Source organism: Artemia sp. Qi Xiang Cuo, chromosome 4 (genome assembly GCF_049724085.1).
Source record: "Artemia sp. Qi Xiang Cuo chromosome 4, ASM4972408v1, whole genome shotgun sequence".
Taxonomy (NCBI): Eukaryota; Metazoa; Arthropoda; class Branchiopoda; order Anostraca; family Artemiidae; genus Artemia; species Artemia sp. Qi Xiang Cuo.
In genome coordinates, this window is record NC_142797.1 from 13,857,514 (window position 1) to 13,876,962 (window position 19,449).

At 33.9% G+C, this 19,449-nt stretch overlaps 1 protein-coding gene across 4 annotated transcripts in view; it reads left to right on the forward strand.

Moving 5' to 3' along the window:
• LOC148952795 (palmitoyltransferase ZDHHC16B-like) overlaps positions 1 to 18,721 on the forward strand; it is a 92,799-nt gene extending 74,078 nt beyond the window's left edge. The window contains exon 7 of one of the 4 annotated variants that reach the window (XM_089088098.1): positions 11,236 to 18,721. The gene's annotated coding sequence lies outside the window, so the exon portion shown is untranslated. Of the gene's footprint in view, positions 1 to 2,129; positions 2,734 to 11,235 lie in introns of those variants that run through there. The other 3 variants (XM_089088099.1, XM_089088100.1, XM_089088101.1) reach the window with 3 other exon arrangements.
• Positions 18,722 to 19,449: the final 728 nt, after the last annotated feature.

The following is a 19,449-nucleotide window of genomic DNA, read 5'->3' on the forward strand; positions in this document are numbered from 1 at the left end:
TTGAATTAATTTTGCGGCAATTCTTTATTGCGTCAACTGCAAAGTTGGAGCCTTTCTTTTCCCGTGTTGTTAAGTATTTCGATTTTCCTGATTAGGTTTCAAGCAGGGCTTGCACCACCCCGAAAATCTATGTGTCACCCCGAATAAAAACTGGTTCCCTGAATCCCCGAAAACCACCCATTCACGGTGCCACCCCTAGTGATTATCACTAGTGACTTTCCCTGCCAAATATTACTTTGTATACCATAATTATTCACTACTCTCTTGTTCGTTAATTTTCGTCTCTTGTGTTACTCTGATATAAACCAGACAGATCCAATTGCAATATACACGGTTCTTCATATGTTGACAAAAGTATCGTCTTTATGAAATTAATTTAAAAAAACAAATTTTTTTTAACTGAAAGTAAGGAGCAATATTAAAACTTAAAACGAACAGCAATTATTCCGTATATTAAAGGGGCTATCTCCTCCTCATCGCCTCGCTCTTTACGCTAAAGTTTTTTTAAAGTAGAGTTGTGAAAAGAGTCAAACTTTAGCGTAAAGAGTGAGGCGTAGAGGAGGGGACGGCCTTTTTCATATACGTAATGATTGCTGTTCGTTTTAAGTTTTAATGTCGCTCCTTACTTTCAGTTAAAAAAAAACTTGTTTTTATTTAATTCTTGAACGTTTCAAGAATCAACTGATGCAGGTTCGATTTTAGCTCACCGTGCATGAAAAATTAAACACAATTTGCATGTTAATTTTGGCAGATTTATCCCGGACATGAGGCGTTGCCCCCTCCTCAATACCTTGCTTTTTACGCTAAAGCTGTTAACAGTTTTAAAAAAGCTTCCTATTCTAATTAAGGGGCGAAAGCTGTCCAAGTCACTTGGCTATCTCTTCAATGTTAAAGAAATATTTAAAGAAACGGATAAATTAGAGAACTTAAATGTTGTTCACCTGATTCGGGAGACTAATGGTTATCATTTAGTTTGATTCATTTTTTTTCTTATGCTCTCTCTATTTTTTAAATGATTTTTTATACAAAAATTCTCTTTGCTTTGTTCGAGAAAACGATATTAACAACTTTAATAAAATTCATACAAGCTTGTAAATGTTTTTAAGCCGAACAATCTGTTTAGACAGTTTATGTTGATTTTACTCAATTAGAGCCCTTTTTTATCCTTTTTTTTCGCTGCAATCGATTTGGAGTTACGGAACCCTCAAGTTCTTCTTCTTCTTCTTCTATTTAACAGCAAGCGGGCTTTTCAGTAAAACTATTTAGCCCTTTTCCTTTTGCTTCACTCTGTGGGCTACAGAGCTACTGGCTTGATTGCCTCATCTTTATTATATATATTCAGATATCTTTCAGCAGATCTTTCGACTCTAGGAGTTCAAATATAAGATGATAGATGTCGATTTCTATGCTCTGTGTGTAGGTATAGTTGGCTAGGCTCTTGGCTGATATGGGATTTTGTGGTGTTTAAAGTATTTTAACAGTTTAGAAAGCAAGGTATGTTGTGCAGACGTCAGCATATTACATTCAAATAGGCAATGGTCAATTGTTTCATTATTCATATTACAATGCCTGCAAAGAGGGGACAGGGGAATTGAACCACTTGAATTAGAAATCTTATGTGAGAATGCAAGGAAATTTAGTCCATTTGTTCCAGAACGAATTCTATGATAAATTTTAGAAAGATACTTATTGGGAAAGGGGGAAAGGATAGGATTAATCTTATTAAAATGAATATCTGATAGCCTCCATCGGTAAATGTCTCTAATTGGGATTGGTCTCCCACTTGGCTGGTCAATATTTATAGCATTTTTTACTATTTCATCAACCTGATGATTACCACTTATGCCAGAGTGTCTAGGAATATACTGAAAGTAAGTTTTTATGCCACTTGAAGCAAGATTATCAATAATACTGTGACAATGATAAGTGTCAATGTCCAACTTATATTGAGGAGCTGAGGCCAGCAACTCAAGGCATGATAAAGAGTCGGAATAGATGATAATATTATTCGAATTTTCAATCAAAGATTCGTTTTGCTTAAGGTGTTCTAATCCCATGATTATGGCATTTAACTCAGCAGACATTATAGATAAATTATTAAATAATCTCTCACCCATTGCAATTTTCAGGTGAGGAAGGAAAACACCACTTGCAACCTTCTCATTCATTTTTGACCCATCAACAAATATTTGGAAGTGATTTTTATAGGTAATTGTATTAAGTTCTGCAAATTTTTTCTGGACAAAAGCAATGGGGGTTAAATCTTTATTCCATTTTGAAAATTCAGTATTTATTATTGGAAATGACCAATTCCATGGAGGGGATTGGGGGAAAGTAGGTGCAATAGACTTTGCTGGTACAGGGAACTTCTTTTGAATATTGGCAAACTCATCTGCAATACCTCTATACATGGCTGGATTTCTTAACCAATTATGTAATGTGTGTGAGCTATTTGATTCAATTTTTGTAAGATGTTTTATCAAGAGAAAGCTACGTCTCTCCCTTATTGTTGTTAATCCACTCTCCATAAGCAGAAACTTGGTGCTTGTGGGTTTCCTAAGACCAAATATGAGACGTATTATATCATTTTGTGTTGTTTCAATTTTTTGCATCTGGGTCTTTGCACATGCACCATAGACAATGAGCCCATAGTCAATATGGGTTCTTATATGTGATTTATAAAACTGGAGTAAGGTTTTCTCCTCACAACCCCAGGGTGTGGAAAGAAGTCTTTTTAGTATATTTGCTTTTCTATAACATTTTTTTATTGTGTTTGAAATGTGGAGGTGAAAATTAAGTTTTTGGTCAAGCATGAGACCTAGGTAATTAATATTATTATCTTCTGGAATAGTTGTTTTATTTAGAGTTAGTTTTGCATTAACATGGTTTCGCTTCCGGTGAAATTGGATTATTTTTGACTTGGTGGGTGCAATGGGTAAATCTGAATGTTGAGAGAATTTTTCAAACTGGAAAAGTGACTTTTGCAGATTTGACTGTGCTATCTGAAAGGTGTTGCCAGACGACCATAGCACCAGATCATCAGCATATTGTAGATTCGTGTGGGGTAGGTTCATGTCCCAGAGATATAGTTGAACAAGGGTTGTTTAATTTTCGGAACAGTGTTGCAATTAACAGATGTTGTGTCTTGCGCATGATATCACTAAACTTCGATAAACATCCTGTATGCCGTAGTGTAAAGCCAATCAAAGCATATCAAGGAATTCAGCAGGTTCTATTCAAAAGATTGAAGAACTTTTTGAGTTATGGGAAAAAAAGCGCAATAAAAGAGGACCTGGTTTTATTAATCCGCAAAAGGGCAGGGACTTGGAGGAAGTATCTATTCAAGAGGAAACCATTATAGAACCTAAAAACGGTACTTGTCTATTATGTCTAGGTACTTGACTATGTACAAGGTTGCGGAATTGAAGATTGAAACGGAAGTGACCCCAAAAATATGATTTATAAAAAATTGTATGTTATTGCCTATAGGGGGGGGGGAATATGGGGCTATCATTTTAAAATGATAATACATCAATTTTTTTCAATTGAAAGTAGGCATGCCACAAAGCTAATTATTTTTTCTTTTAAAGCGGAGACGGAAGAAAATGATATCAAATTCCTTGGTAAACCATGAAAACATTTTGATAGACCCAGGGCCCCCCATTGGGACTTGTTCATTGTCTTGGGTATTTTGCGATTTCTCATAGGCTACTGGCCTAATTTGGCTTTTGTGTGTGCTTCCTTTTAATTAGATTCCTTGGATCTTATTGAATGCCACGGCGAATCTATTATCTCTTACGTCAACTCCTATGCAGGGGTTCTGAAACGCCACAGCCATTTCGTTTCTACCAGATTTCTACTTCTCTTGATGAATAACGAAGAAAACCAGCGTCTAGCCAGCGACTTACGAAGTTTTTAACTCATGAATAGGCCTGATTCTGTTGTAAATTCAAGCTGGGATTTGAGAAAGACTGATGAAAACTTAAATGTTTGCGATCAACATTGATCGCGCCGGCGGCGGTGCGAAAAAAATCATCAGCGGCGCGCCGCCGCTGCTATTTTTGAGCCCGCCGCCACCGGCATTCCCTTATCGGCGGGGCGCCGGAGTCTAGCCAGAACTCTATTTTAGGAGCCATGTATTTTATTGACAGCTTATGTTTGTATTTATGTATTAGTTTCTTGTGAGAAACAACTTTTTTTTGCGGAATTAGGAACTGTGAAGTGCCTTAGTCAGCTCTAATATTAAAGAAGTAATTATTACGGACCGAAAAAGGCGGGGATTTTGAACATGAGGCCTCTATTGTTCCAAGAATGAATATAATTTAATTTCATCTTGGGATACATTCCGCAGTGCCTAATGGTCAATAAGTTACATATGAAGCGGAGTTTGAAATGTTTTTAACATTAATTTATGATATTTTTCACGGATTCCTGGGCTCTGGGATGCTAGAATATTAGCTGTGATAACTTGACTCCAAAAATGAAATTACAGCTTGATGAAAACTAATCAATTTCCGTAAGCTGCGCACATAATTGCAACGACGGTGATTATCTTGTTAAACGAACAATAATAATTTAATATATACTTATTTATTTATTTGTAAATTTTTCTCGCAAACGACACTATTGTTTTTCTGAAAATTGACATACTTCCATTTTCCGATGTAAAAAAAAAAACGATCTAGATAGGTTAAGACTTTGGGAAAATTTGTCTAGGGCCTTAATTTTGATGAAAACACTTTGTATGTGAATGACGTCACAGATACTTGAACAGTTATAATTGCTGAAGATGAGTGTCTGTGCTACTAAATATTCTAAAAAGCACATTACAATTTAAATTGATCGTCGGCTGTATAGAATAATTTGTCGATATAAAAATGCACAAAGGTTTGCCGAATAAAATGAAATTAAATTAAATTTACTTTATGAAAGAGATAAAAAAGTTTCTTTCTTTTCACGGAGCGAAGCTCTATCCAGGAGTTTGCTGATTTGGAGGGTTTGTATAATTTTTTTGTATCCATTTCTTTTCAGCAGTTTGTTCGTAATGGATGAAGGCCCATTCACAAAGAGATCTTACTAATACCAAGATTTAGATAGTTCTAATTTGAGCCAATCAAATTCCTCGTAGAATTTTCTAATTGGTTGGAAAATATTATGAAGAATTCTGACTGATCCGAATTAGCGCGAGCTAATTCCCAATATCAGTAAAATCTCATTGTGAATGGTAGGGCTTAAGCACGCCTTATGTGTTGGCTAAATCTATTTCCAATAGCCTGCTTTTAGCAAAGCTGTTGGATTTAATATTTTTTATATTCCGTATCTTATCTATCTAGTACAATGATAGCCCAAAGGAAAAAAAATACAATCAAATGAATAAAAGATAAAGCTTATGTCCTAGTGGAATGATTATCACGCTAAACTTGAAATCCTTTGTCCGTGAGCACAGGAATTCGAGTCCTGGCGTCGCTGGCAGGGGCGGATCCAGGATTTTTTTAGGGGGGGGGGGGGCAAAACATGTTTAACCAATAAAAAGGCAACACGATCAAGTTCAGATAACGCAATTTTGCGTTAATTACGTAAATTACACTACTTTAGACTACGTTAGGGGGAGGCGTCCCCCTCTCCCCTCTTCTGGATCCACCACTGGTAGCTGGTTATTCTGTTTGGAACGAGGGTCAGCAACGTGACTCTGTAAGCTCGGTCAGGGTCCACCTAGCAGCAGGGGTTGATCCAGCTCGTTTTTTATCTGATAAAAAACTCCTGAAGCAATTTGTTAAAAGTACTTTATTCCAAGCACAACCGGAAAACAAACATGAAGTAAAAGAAACACCTCTATAAAGGGGTACGATCTTTATAAAAAAAAAAAAAACTACACCATCAGATTGAACATGTCTGAGAATTTCGAAGCGGGTTTTTTAAACTGTATGTCCAAAATTAACCAAAATTTCATATTTTTTAGTAAAGCATCTTCACCAAGGAGTGGATATTTGTCTTTTGGGTTTTATGTTGCAAAGAGATATCATATCAAACAAGTAGTCGCTGAATATCGGAGAGGTATTATTTGAATGGAGATATAAAGTTCGTTAGTGCTTAATAAGTAGTAAAAGAATCACAACAGTGCAAAGTATTGATTTCCGCCTTTTCATAGCGCAAAATACTAGTTCTTACCAAAAAAGGCCAAAACGTCACCAGTTGATGCAGGATTAAAAACTCCTGAAGCATTAAAACCATTAATAGACAGACACTGGAATCTAAATATTGCTTGTTTTTACTTTTTAATCGTACTATTTTTTTTTTACCATCAGAAGCGTACAGAAATCTACAGAAATTTTAAGTTAATTCAGATTTCAAATTTTATTGTTCCACAAAATACACATTATGAATTTAGCCATAACAGACAAGCAATTCGCCAAAAAGACCAAACTCTGTTCCAAAATTCCCTAAAAAAAATTTAAAATTTTTGCATTAGCTTTTACTATTAAGACTAGCGTAGTAAGACTAGCGTTAAAAGTAGCATAATTGCAATGCTAATTGGCAGTTTTCATGGCCTAGGGAAATTAGTTGGCAGATTTGGCAGCTTTTGGAATTCTGTCAAATTCTGCTAATGGCAGCTTTTGAACTTTTTCCATCCCTGGACTAGCCTATATAATAGTAATTATTCCTGGTCACCTCCAAATAGAAAATATTTGTCACAAGACAGTTTTTTTTTCAATACGCATTTTTAAACTTCCGGTTATTACGGGCTGCAGTTCACTCTTATTAGGTTGCAACTGCTGCTGCACCCATGACAGACTAAATATGTTTAGTACCTTCAACAAAAAGCTTGTGGGAAAATATCACAAATGGACTGAATTGGAATATGAAGAACATCGTCCTGTTCCAAAGAGCTGTCCAAGAGCTCTTGGACTAACTAAAACAAAAAATGAGAGGCCTTCTATTATTTCATATTTTCATTTCAGTTACAGTTTTAAGTGTTGAGACTACCCCCCCCCCCATGCATTACAACTATGTTTCGTACTTTTACTTCGCGCCTCCCCCATCTCTGTCGAGAAAATCCTCTTTTAATTCAGACTGAACTAAAACAGAAAGTAATTACCATCCGAATATCGATGTTTCCCCCTGCTTTCCTATGAAGAATGTTACTGGGTCTCTTACAGTTTGCGCCTTTAAACCGTTCCCCAACATTGGTCCAAAAGACTGATAAATTTGGGCTCAAAAATATGTTCTGCATTTTTAACCAATGCTTTTTTTTGGTATTTTTACCCTTCCCTCCTCCTCCAGAAAAGTTATTGTCACAAACTCGAAGTTGGTATGATTTTTTATGAGAATTCTATTTTTAAATAGAATTGGTTAATGTTGTGGATGACTCTTGGTATATATCTACCTAAGACGGGTCCAGGAGCCAGAAAATGCTTTCGTTTTGATGTTCTAAGGTACTTTGAAAACGCCTGAAACAACTCGTTACTAAAACCATGGATAGAAAAACATGGGAATCCAAACTTTATTACAAGCACAACCAGAAAACAAACAAGAAGTCGAAAAAAACGTTCCATAAAAGTAGAAAATTGATGGTTATGAAATTCACACAAAAAAAAACACCCCATAAACATGTACAAAGCGTTGTTGTATATAATGGGTTATTACAAAATACAAAAACAAAGTAAAAACTGTGTCGAGTTAGAAAAAAGAAGCATTTTGGTTTATATAATAAAGGTATAACAAAATGTTATAAATAATTAAAAAACATTTTCTTTTCAAATAAAGGTACATGCAACAAGCGGTTACAATTGATGAAAGTTACATAAAAATAGCACAATTTATATAACTACAATCGCAGTGGCGTAACTAGGGGGAGGGGAAGGTGCCCCTGGGTGCAATCTCTGAGTCGACGCCAAACTGAGTTTTTTGTATATTGTGGTAGTCATAGTGGGAAGGGGGGTGGGTCGGGTTTGGGGGGGGGGGCAATTTGACATTGTCTCTGGGTGTTGAAAACCCTAGCTACAGCTGTGTATAATTGTCAGTAAATTAGCACATAGGTTCACGGGCTTGTATATTTGTATCACAAACTGAATAAAACGGAAGATTTAAAGGTCTTAGTAATGTTTTTATATTCCATTATAATAAGAGTAAAGAACTGTTCTAAATAATTTGCTGAATTTTAATTAACTTCTGAAGAAATAATTGTTTGCCTTTTTGGTGTATTAATTTAATTTTTAGGACATTTAATTAAGAACACTGCCAATAATAATATTTTAAATTCAGTTGGAATCCATCAATATTTCCCTGGAAACGTGATAAATTCAATACCTAGTAGTTCTAATCGCACGAAAAGATAGGGAAATTCACAAGTACTAAGTTTTGTACCAAGGCCAAAGGCCAAATTATGGTTTGAGTATGCAATTATTGGCTTCTGAAGAAATAACTTTTTGGTCGCTTTGAAGTATTAAATTTAATTTTTGGTGAATTTGATTAAGAATACTGACAGAAGTAACTTGTCGTTAATTTTATATATATATATATATATATATATATATATATTCACGAATAACATTAAAGGATAGAAAGGCTCAGGTCTATAAGCCAATTTTGCTTCTTTATTAAAGGCATTCAGGATGTAGTTTGCCTACATTAATTTATAGATGTTTATTTGGGAGTTAAAGTCTGTAGTCTATATTTCCGTTTCTCAGAATACACAAATTGTTTTTTTGTTTTTTTTTTATGTTTGACTTCTGGTACTCCAATTAGTATCTAATCCTCAGCAGTGGACCGTTACGTAATATTACGTTCAATAACCTGAAAATATTTTTCTGGAAGAAAAGAAAATCTAGAATTCAACTTCAATTTAAGATTTAACATGTTTTAAGTGAACCGAAACCATCTCTTGTCTCTGCTCTAAAATCAAAGGTCAGGTTTTCTCCCTTTATTTGCATTAAGTTAAGGATATATTATTAGAAATTTAAATCGAATGATATGCTAATAGCTATGTTATTCCCATTTTTGGTTTTACATACCTCTGTCGCAAAGAGTTTTTTTTTTATAAAATCTTGTGACACAAATACTTTTATTTATTTTACCTAAGCTTCATATAAAAAAAAATCAGGTCTTAAAATTTGAAGTACTAACATGAGGTAAATACAACACCTGGTGAAAAGGTGTTATATGTGAATAAACACCTGGGAAATGTAATATATATATATATATATATATATATATATATATATATATATATATATATATATATATATATATATATATATATATATATATATATATATATATATATATATATATATATATATATATATATATATATAAATTTACAGACAACTTTTTTTCTCGCTACCTGGAACGCCAACACATTGTATTCTAAGATCAAGTGTTAAAAAGTTTTTTTTTAAAGCGTATTGAGGATGAAAGAACTCATTTTAATATATTTGCTGCAAACACAAGAATTGTAGTTTAAATTTTATGAAAGCAATCCGTAAATTAAAAAACTTGCATTCTCAATGGACTATATTTTGTATTCTAAGATCAAGGGGGGGGGGAGTATAAAATAATTTGTATGAAAAATAACACATTCTTTCATTTTACTTTTTAAATTCTAACGTTGGAGGGCAGTCATATTCATGTGTTATTTTTCCTTTCTTTATTTCGTATTATCATGGTATGTGAATGAGTGATGTTAAAAAAATAAATAAGTAATTGATTGGCTAAAAAAAACGCGACCGTTAAAAATATAAACTAATGCAATGAAAGCACTCTTTTTTTCATAGAAATTGGGGCTAGTAATTTATCTTTTTCTCTTTGTTTCTACTCCTTGGCCATGCTAAGTGTCAAAACTTAATGCAAATTTCTGCTTTAGATACTATCCATACCCAAACATGGCTTGAGTTCATTTGCGTTAAAAATTTGTGTCTATTTGTGTTCGTGTTCACACTCAGACACAGTTTGACTTCATTTGTTTCATTTGACTTCATTTCGATTAGAGCTATGCACACATTTAGTCAATTACTGAGCCCCCTAATACCACCCCCCCCTCGATTTAAAAAAAATCTCCTTGGCTCAAGAAACCCTTCAAAGAAGGTTTTTAGAAACATTTTTGTCCAGCCTGTTCTAGCAGCCCCTTTTTGAAACAGTTTGAGTTAGAGTTTTTATTTTGAAATAAAAAAAAATGTGTTTTGAAGACTATTCCTTGTCAGGTCACGGATGCGTCATATGATTTGCCCCCAACCACACATAGCACTCTTGGCCGAGGGCAGTGCATTAAGAGATGGATATCTGCGCTACGCGGACATCATTGATCCGTGTGCAAATAAAAATTCTTGGGTGTGGGTTCTTAAGAATGATAGATTTAGTCTTAATTTTGGTCTTTTTTATGCTCGCGCTGGGATGAACTCTGCTGTTTTTTTTCTTTTGTCTTTTTATGCCTGTTTTCTTGATTTGTTACTGTCCGGACATGTTTGTTTTACTTTGCATTCCTCTTCAATTGTATATTTATTAAGCTAACAAATCGAACTCCACTCTGTTGGCTAGAATTGAAATTTAGTTGCAACTATTTGTATTAATAAGATTTACTTCACTTGTGTCCTGTTAAGTTTGTGCGACCTTTCCAGTTTCAGACTAAACGTCCGCTTTCATTTAAATTCATTTTATTACGCTTAAATTTCTATTCTTCAGCTAAAGTTTAATGAATTGATTTCCAAATCAATAGCCGATCAAACTGCGCCTAAAAGTGTATAATAGTTCCTGTTCGTAGATGTGCCTAAAAATAGTTCCATGGTAAAAAGTTTACTTTAATTTTATAATTTGTTTTTATTTTTTTTGTAAATTAATTTGTTATTATTTTTTATTAAGTTAATTAGTTTTTTTTTAATTTAAAATTTGTTTAAATTTATTCAATTTTTTATTAAATCAGTTAATTAATTTTACATTAAAAGTTAAAATACAGTTACGACCGTCGTGAATTTTCGTAAGCCAACCCCATTATTGTTTAATTGTATGTCAGAAAAAGAAGCCAAGTAACCCCGCCTTTTTAATACCTGATTGGATGTCTTGTGGTTCTTTTTTAAACTTTAAGCCAGTGAACAAACGCAAAATCTGAGTCACAGGATTTCTTACAAGCAGTCCATCTCTTTCTTTACGGCTGAATTGTGCCAATTAGAATTGTAATTAAATTGAACATTAACTGCAAGATGGATCAGAATACGAATATAACGAGCTTTTTTTGCCTTGCAGGTCATAAGGTCATTAGTATACGTTGCTTAGACAGGTTAACACGAATAGCAACTCATGACAACACTGATCCTTAATTTTGACTGCGAGGAGATTAATTGACGTCAACAATAATTGTATCTGAAAACTTAACATATTTTTTAAAAAGAGTAAAAGAGTGACACATCTTTGTAATTTGGGTATTGTCAATAGTGTCTTTAACTGCAGCATTTTGTATGAATTTATATTAAAAGAAGGAATTTAGTTTAAAAATTACATCTCTTTTACAATCAGCCATTTAACATTATTTGACAACCCAAAAGGTTAAGGTTATGGACAGAACTGTCCACAGAATTTCATATTTAAAAAATAAGTCGTTTTTTTTTAGATTGACCTAGCTAAGGCTAGAAATTTTTAAGAGTTTTATGCTTTATGCACTTCACCCAGAAATCATTTAGAGGTAAAACAAAATGGCATGGGGCCACGATTTGTAGGGTCATATACTAGACTTACTATAGACACGCACTTTTTAGGCTCCAAGCATACTCCTCAAGATTTTAGTTCTGTGAATATGAGTAAGTCGAAGAGACCGCTACCCCCTTACCCCCCTCCCCCCAATGATTTGACGGACGTATCTTTTAACATAGAATTAGTAACCTTTTTCAATAAAAATATCCTATTTAGGTCTTTTTCAAAATCTTGGAGGGGGAGATGGTGAAATAATCTAGGGTTTCCAGGTTGTCTGGGTTTTCATATATGCCACTTTTTTACCTTTGGAATATGTCCAAAGGTAAATCGCGCAAGAGAAGTTTCAACAGATGTTTTTTTTCTTCGTAGTTTTATTTTCAATATGCATATTAAAAAACTAAGCAAATACAGGGTTATTATGTAATTTTGAATATAAGTAAAACAACTGCATTTTTTTTATAAATCATCAAGTATTACTTTCCGTGAAAGTATATAAAAGAGAATAGAAAAAGGGACAAAAAATCAATGAATAGTAAAATAATATTAAGCACTGACAAATCACAAAGTAGGTGCTAACTAGAAAAAAGTAAACAAAGAAAATGTAAAAGTTTTTTTTTTCTTTTTTTTAAAAATAATTTGTAAAAGGATTCTAGTAGAAAAAATCTTCCAGGTGTTTTTTGACTAGAGGGGTTCTCAATTTATCCGCCAAATGGAATAGTAAAAAACTTGAAACAAAAATTAAAGTGAACTGAAGTAGCTAGCATCATACAAAACAATTACTAGGAAGTTCGTTTCGGGTAAGCCGACTTAAAACAGTAATACTTTTCTGAAACGATTTCAAGTAACGTACAGCAAAAATAACTGTTTTCTAGCGTTTCCACCCTAGCATTTCCATCAAAACAATTCCACTAATTAAAAGAAAAAAATTGTCTGTACGGCCCTCTAGCAATCTATTACTTACATTTTTTATTTAAAATTTAATATCGAAGCTAAGAATCGATCACATCTTCCCTGTGGCATCTTTTACGTCCGAAGTTCAATTATTTCCTGTGGCTTTTTTGTATCTTAAATTTATTGGTATTAGTGACCTATTTTTATTTCAGTATTGGGGTTAATTTGAATATTCCTACGGGTTTGCCAAATGAAAATATTGGCTGTTCCGTTAGTTTGTTTGGCAAACCTAATTAATAATAGTGAACTTGCACATAACCCATGTGGAATTCCCGTTTACTGATACAACATTTTTATACCCCAGTCGAAGAAAAGATGTAAAACAATTGTTTCAAAAATTTAAGTTATAAACCATCATAAAGCGTCGCCATCTAGTGATCCTAATCGATATGCTTAAACATGCTTTGCAAATTGACTGCATTCCACTTCAGCACTGCTACGAGGATTATTCCCCCTTTGTTTCAACATTATCAATAGTTAGATAACATAAAAAAAAATCTTAAAAAAAAGTATCGAAAATTGGTTTTTCTTGCATTTTTATTACGTTTTTACGAGCCAGACCAACATTTCGGGGGAAGAGGGTTCAAACCCCCTAACTCCTCCCCTGAATACGGCTTTGGTACCGAGTCATTTTATATGCGAATTAAATCCCTTGCACATTCAAGTTTTCAGTGTATTTTGAACACATAATATTAAATTTATCAATATTTAGATTGGGACTTAGAGATAATATTTGATTAAAATACTTAATTCTGAATATTTACTTTTTTGTACACAATTTATACAATTGATAAGATTCGTATAGCATATTTTCGTCATATTTATGTAGTACTTTTCAGGGGTCGAGAGGTCCAAGTCACTCATCCTCTTGGGCCCTGGTAGTCAAAACTGCACCCCTTTCAAAAAGGGCTTCTCTGAATCTCTAAGAACTGATGAAGCAGTCAAGTCATTTCATAAAAATTAAAATAAGTCAGCCAATTTACTTTAATAAGAAAATTTAGCTTTTAAGTTGATAAATGTCAATTAGGTTGGAAAAGATCACATTCCTGAGGTTCTACCCCTAAGGAAATTTCATTAAGAGCACTGCAGTTTGGAATCAATCAAGTAATTTGACATTAAAAATTGTGTAATCGCCCTAAAAGACTAGACTTCTGAACAGCTCGTTCAAATAAACAGAATAAAGTGTACATACACGGTTGTGGTGCGTTGATCATTCAGATGCTAAACACAAGAAACACGTGGCTCCAATTGGGGGGATTCCCCCCCCCCCATTTAGAAAAATACACTTTGGAGGGTATTCTCATTTACGAATACTCCTTTTAAGTATTTTCATAAGAAAGATCAAAAAGCAATAATTACCCACCCTCCCCCGTGGATTTTGAAGTTTATTTTGCCCTCTCCCCCAGCATTTTCTTGAATTTGTATTACTGCAAGGGGCAAATATGGTTTGTGGAATATATCTTAACAAGAAGTTTACCAGGCATTATGGTTATTTTTAGTTCGACTAAGGTAGGTTGATTTATAGACACAATGTCTTCTAGAAATTGTATATCACGGTTGTTGGATAATTATTTCATCTAATGATAAACTTCCCAGAGGAAAGCCCTAAACCCTAATTATTTAATGGGTCCTTTCGCTTTTATTCTCTCTTTTCTTTTACCAAACCTCAAAACAAAGAAAGGCAGTTAGCTCCTACAGCCCACAAAGGGGAGTTACCGACAATATTTCAGCCTTGAATTGTTCTCAAATGGAGTCGGGTAAAACACCCTTGCACATAGGTGCACGCCCTCCAAACTTGAGGATACTGTTTTCTACGAGTTTAAAAATTTAAACCAAAAATGCTCTAAAAACTGCCAAAAAAATCGTCTTCATTTTTGGAAAATAATGCATATAGAGCAAATAGCGCGAGCTAATGGGCACGTGAACCCTCTAACACTTTATTTTACGGAAAAAATATTAACTTTAACCAGACATTCGTTGAATTCTGCAGCAGGGGGCGGGGAATCTCCTCTAAGTGCAAGATTACGATTAAACATTTGTACTATGAATATATATTAAGCATATATTGACCTGACATAAATAGACCAATATAAAACATATGAATTCATATAGTAGCTAAACGCTATCTATGGTTGATGGTCAGCATATATAAAAAGCACAATATGGCCAACGTATGCTACATATTGGTCTTTATATGGTCAGCATATGACAACGGTCAATATATACTTTGTATAGATAGATACGACATTAAGTATCTACCTATATTAGGCACATATTGACATACATTGACCATATATAGAACAATATATAGCTATGCTTAGTATATCTGCTGACCACCAGTCCTGGATAGGGTTTAGTTAAACATTAATTCAAGGTACTTCCAGCTATTCCTTAGATGGCGTTACAATTCAATTCAAAAGAAGACCGAATGAAGTAGACTTGGTAACATGATTGAAAAACTTTAAAGCTTTGAGCACTGGATTTGGTTGATATTTGACCTAGGATTTATTGGTATATATAGTTTCCAAACGGCTAAACAAATTAATTATATACTTCCTAGTGAAAACGAATTTTACGAAAATCTTCAGTTCAGTTGCAGTTTTAATATTCATTTGCAGCTTAAATACACATGTGTCTTGAATACAAAAAAGAGCATAATTCAGTGAATAGATTTGAACTAGGATTTACAGATATCTACAGTTTTCATATGGTACCTCAATTAACTATATTAAATTTTTATTAGTAAATTTCAAATTAACTATAGACTTCCTACGCGAAAACGAACTTTACGAAAAACTGCAGTTAATCTGCAGCTTCAGTTCCCATGTGTCTTAAATATACAAAAGATAATATAGTTCATGATTATTTGCAATATCTAGAGTGGACGTTGAAGCATTACATATTTTCAATGAGCGTTTTCTTATTATTATGCGAATTTGAATGCATCTGATTTGACACATCCAACGACCGTCCGGGCTAAAAAAAAACACAAAAAAACAAGAGGTTGACCTTGAATAACTTCCACGCTATATAACTGCTTTTATCAGTCGAATTATTTTTTAAAATGCCACAGGATGCTGTCGTTTTCGATTCATTATTTCTAATTCTGTCATTTATAAAATAGAAAACAAAGGCTTTGAATCAATATTGCACAAGACAACAGTATCACCAACACACATAGAAGTGAAAAAAGTCAGCTAAAAAATAGGTCACAACCAGATATCAAGAAAATATATCTCACAAGATGACATTTATCTAAACATTAAGTAAAACAAGATATTTCGTATTGTAAAATTTTCTAATAGGGACTTACATCCTACCGGGCGACACTTGACGTTTTCAATTCTATTTTCAGCTTTTACACTTTGCTTCCAGATCGATTTGCAATCAGCAGCCGGTTCCAGACCCACAACCGTTTTTTTTTTCGGGCCAGCAGCCGTTTCCATATCAATTTCAAATCAGCGACCGGTAAGAGGTTTTTGGGACTGGATGCCGTTTCCAGAACGTTTTCCAACCAGCAGCCGGCCACTGATTTCTTTTCCCATACCAGTAAGTGCTCCCAGATTGGTTACCAACCAGCAATGAGTTCATTTTCCGGACCAACAACAACCGGGGCTCCATGGTATAGAAATTGTACAAAAAGCGCGGAACCTAACTGTGTCTATCACTACCCCAACTGGAGCGATTTGTCACTGCTTAAGCTTAGTTCTGACAGAGCGCGAATTTCGTATCGCCTAGCGAATTTCGCGTCGCCCCGCGGAAAAAAACGCTTCGTTCATCGAAATCTTTGCTTCGCAGCGCTTCAAGCTCAAGTTGAAAAAATTCGCATCGCTATCGTCATTCGCTCCAGAAATAAACAAACAAATGGATATTGTAAAACTTATTAATCTGATTTCTACTAACCCTTGTATATACAACATAAGAGAAAGCTGCAGCAGCACTGATGAGTCCCTTTTTTCTTTTACTTTTAAACTGCAGTTTCTCAATAGTAACGAAATTAGCGGACTTTGAGAACTACATGGCGAATTCCGCAAAACGGCGCGATGCGAAATATCGCAGAGCGAATTTTGTTCGCGCTCTGTCAGAACTAAGCTTTAGTCTCCATATATCCGTTGTAGTTTAACACAGACTCTACTTAATGTAAGATTACGGTGATTAATCTTAATTTAAGATTACGGCGTTTCTACAGTGAGGACGCGAACATAATGAAGCTTAAGGTCTATTACTGCCCTTAGCAGACTTTCTTTTTAATTCCAACCGGCTGGTGTCATGAAATAGATTGAATGAAAAATCCCTCATGATGGATGGTGGTGGACAAGACGTATTTTTAACCGACAACCTTTTAATTCACATCTTGTAACGTGTAAAAGCTGTCAATCAGGTGCTTTTACACTATAACATCCATGCAGGTTATGAATGAATTTAAACGATTTGGCCTCTGAACATTTGATAAACATCCCTCTGTACATGTATTTTATCTAAAATACCCTTTGTACCCTTAATCTTCTGTGATTTTCTTCTGGGGGAGAGGAGGGGTGTCCCTCGTGTCAAAAGCTGTGTGTATTTTTATTATTTTCTTAAATAGTAACCATCTTTAAACGCATAAAGAGTTGCCAATCAAGTACTTCGACGCTAAAAGCTCATAAATACTACAAGTGAACTGAATCGATTTAGCCCCTGAACATTTCGTAAACAACCCTCTGTACATATAGAAAAATGCAAATATTTATGTTAGTAATGATGCAGCTACAAGATTTCTCAACATCTTTACTAATAAACATATGATTCATATGAATGTAAACTCGCTTTTGCCAGCTCCAAGCGCAATATACTTATATCGAAAACTGAATTGTTTCCGCTGTTTCCCAGAAAACTGCTATCTTGCATATGAGCAAAAATTTCTTTGTATCTAGGAACAAGTTTTCTGGAAAACGCTTATTTTGTAATCATGAAAACGCAAAGCCCAACGCATGCAAGAGACTTTACGATGAAGTAAAATATAATAGGCGAAAAAAGAAGAAGAAGAAACAGCGTCATCAACCACAGTTTCTTGTTCTCTTTTTACTGACTTTTTCATTCTGCTTTATCTTTTTATCTTCTCTTTTAATTGACTTTTCCCATTCTGCTTTATCTTTTTCTTCTCTTTTTACTGACTTTGTATTTTGTTTTATCTTCTTTTTAACTGACGTTTCCCATTCTGCTTTATCTTTTTCTTCTCTTTTACTGACTTTTTTATTCTGCTTTGTCTTTTTATCTTCTCTTTTAACTGACTTTTCCCATCTTGCTTTATCTTTTTTCTTCTCTTTTTACTGACATTTTCCGCTCTGCTTTGTCTCTTTTATATATTGAAATCCTATGCTTTGTAGCATGCAGTTGCGGAAATAGACCTTAAGCTGGTATGTTGTATCCTATATAGAAGATGACCTGTTAAATCAAACCACCCCAACGCGGTATTCTAATTCATTATAAACCATTTCCTCAATTGTTTCTTACACTAAAACAAGTAAATCATAAAAAAAAAACTAAAGAAAAGCAAAGCAAGGCGGAATATTTTAAAACATTGTTAATTTTTTTTTTATATTTTTCCTACAAAAATAACACAAAAAAGCTTTGAACAGTAGAAAAAGCAAAAAAAGAAAAAAAATTACAAAAAACAGACCGTGAACGAACTACAACCTACAGTACAAAACTTCGGGGATGAAAAACACCACCACACATAAAAACTACGCATAAAGACTACGAAAAAACAACCCCCTCCCAACCAAAACCAAACTAGGACGGAACCTATCAACATGCCGCGGGTGTACAAAAATAGGTCTAAGATACAAAAATAATATCCTAAAAGTCCAACAGCCTATCACGTAATAGGTGAAATAAGCCTATATAACCAAAATAATCCCTTAAAACCATAAACAATTACAAAATTGATTAGAACTAATTTAAAAGCAAAAATCCGTGCTGGATTAGTCTGAAATTATGAAATATGTGACTTATTTAAATCAAATCACAATCAAGGACTCTTTCTTGCACGCTTTAACCTTAATAAGAATTCATAGCATAGAAAAAAACAATTCCTATTTCCTAACTTGTATTGCTCTAAATATATAACGAAATTTTTTAATTAAATAATAAGTTAATTAAATTATTTAATGAATAATCATTAATTTTTAAATATCTGAATTTACTTAAATGATTAAGCATTACTCTAAATGTATAATATAAAAAATATAGTTCTCAGTAATTTAGTGACAGGATTTTAGGCAACAGCCAAATGCTCAGGTGATGACACATCTGCACTCCCTTTACCAAGTTTTGATTCAAGTGTTCCCAAAACCTTCACAGTGTAACTGTGACGAGGGGGGCCGAGGGGCCAAAGACTGTAGTCAATTAAAAAGTTAATAGTTTCTTGTTGAATTATAACATAAATACATATATTCATAAATCCGTCTTAAACATTTCTCAGTAAGCTAATCAAGTTCAGTGGCGTCAAATGAAATAAAATGTCTTTTTCCAAGACCTCTAAAATGGGGGAGAGGATGTCGTCAAACGACCCCATTTGTCTTGGGTACCATAACAATCAAGCACAATCACAAAATCCAACACGGTAAATCGGTTGATATAACTGGGGTATGTTTACCCTTATCCAAAGGGCTAAAATACTTCATTCCTAAGAATGAAGATAACTACAGGCGTGTTTTTGGTCAAACAAACAACAAAAAACTAAATAGTTTTATCGCCCAAAACTATTTTTGGGGGTTTTTCGCAATGAAAAAACGACGATAGCAAAGAACGTAAGACATGCTTCTTAGTTTAAAAGTT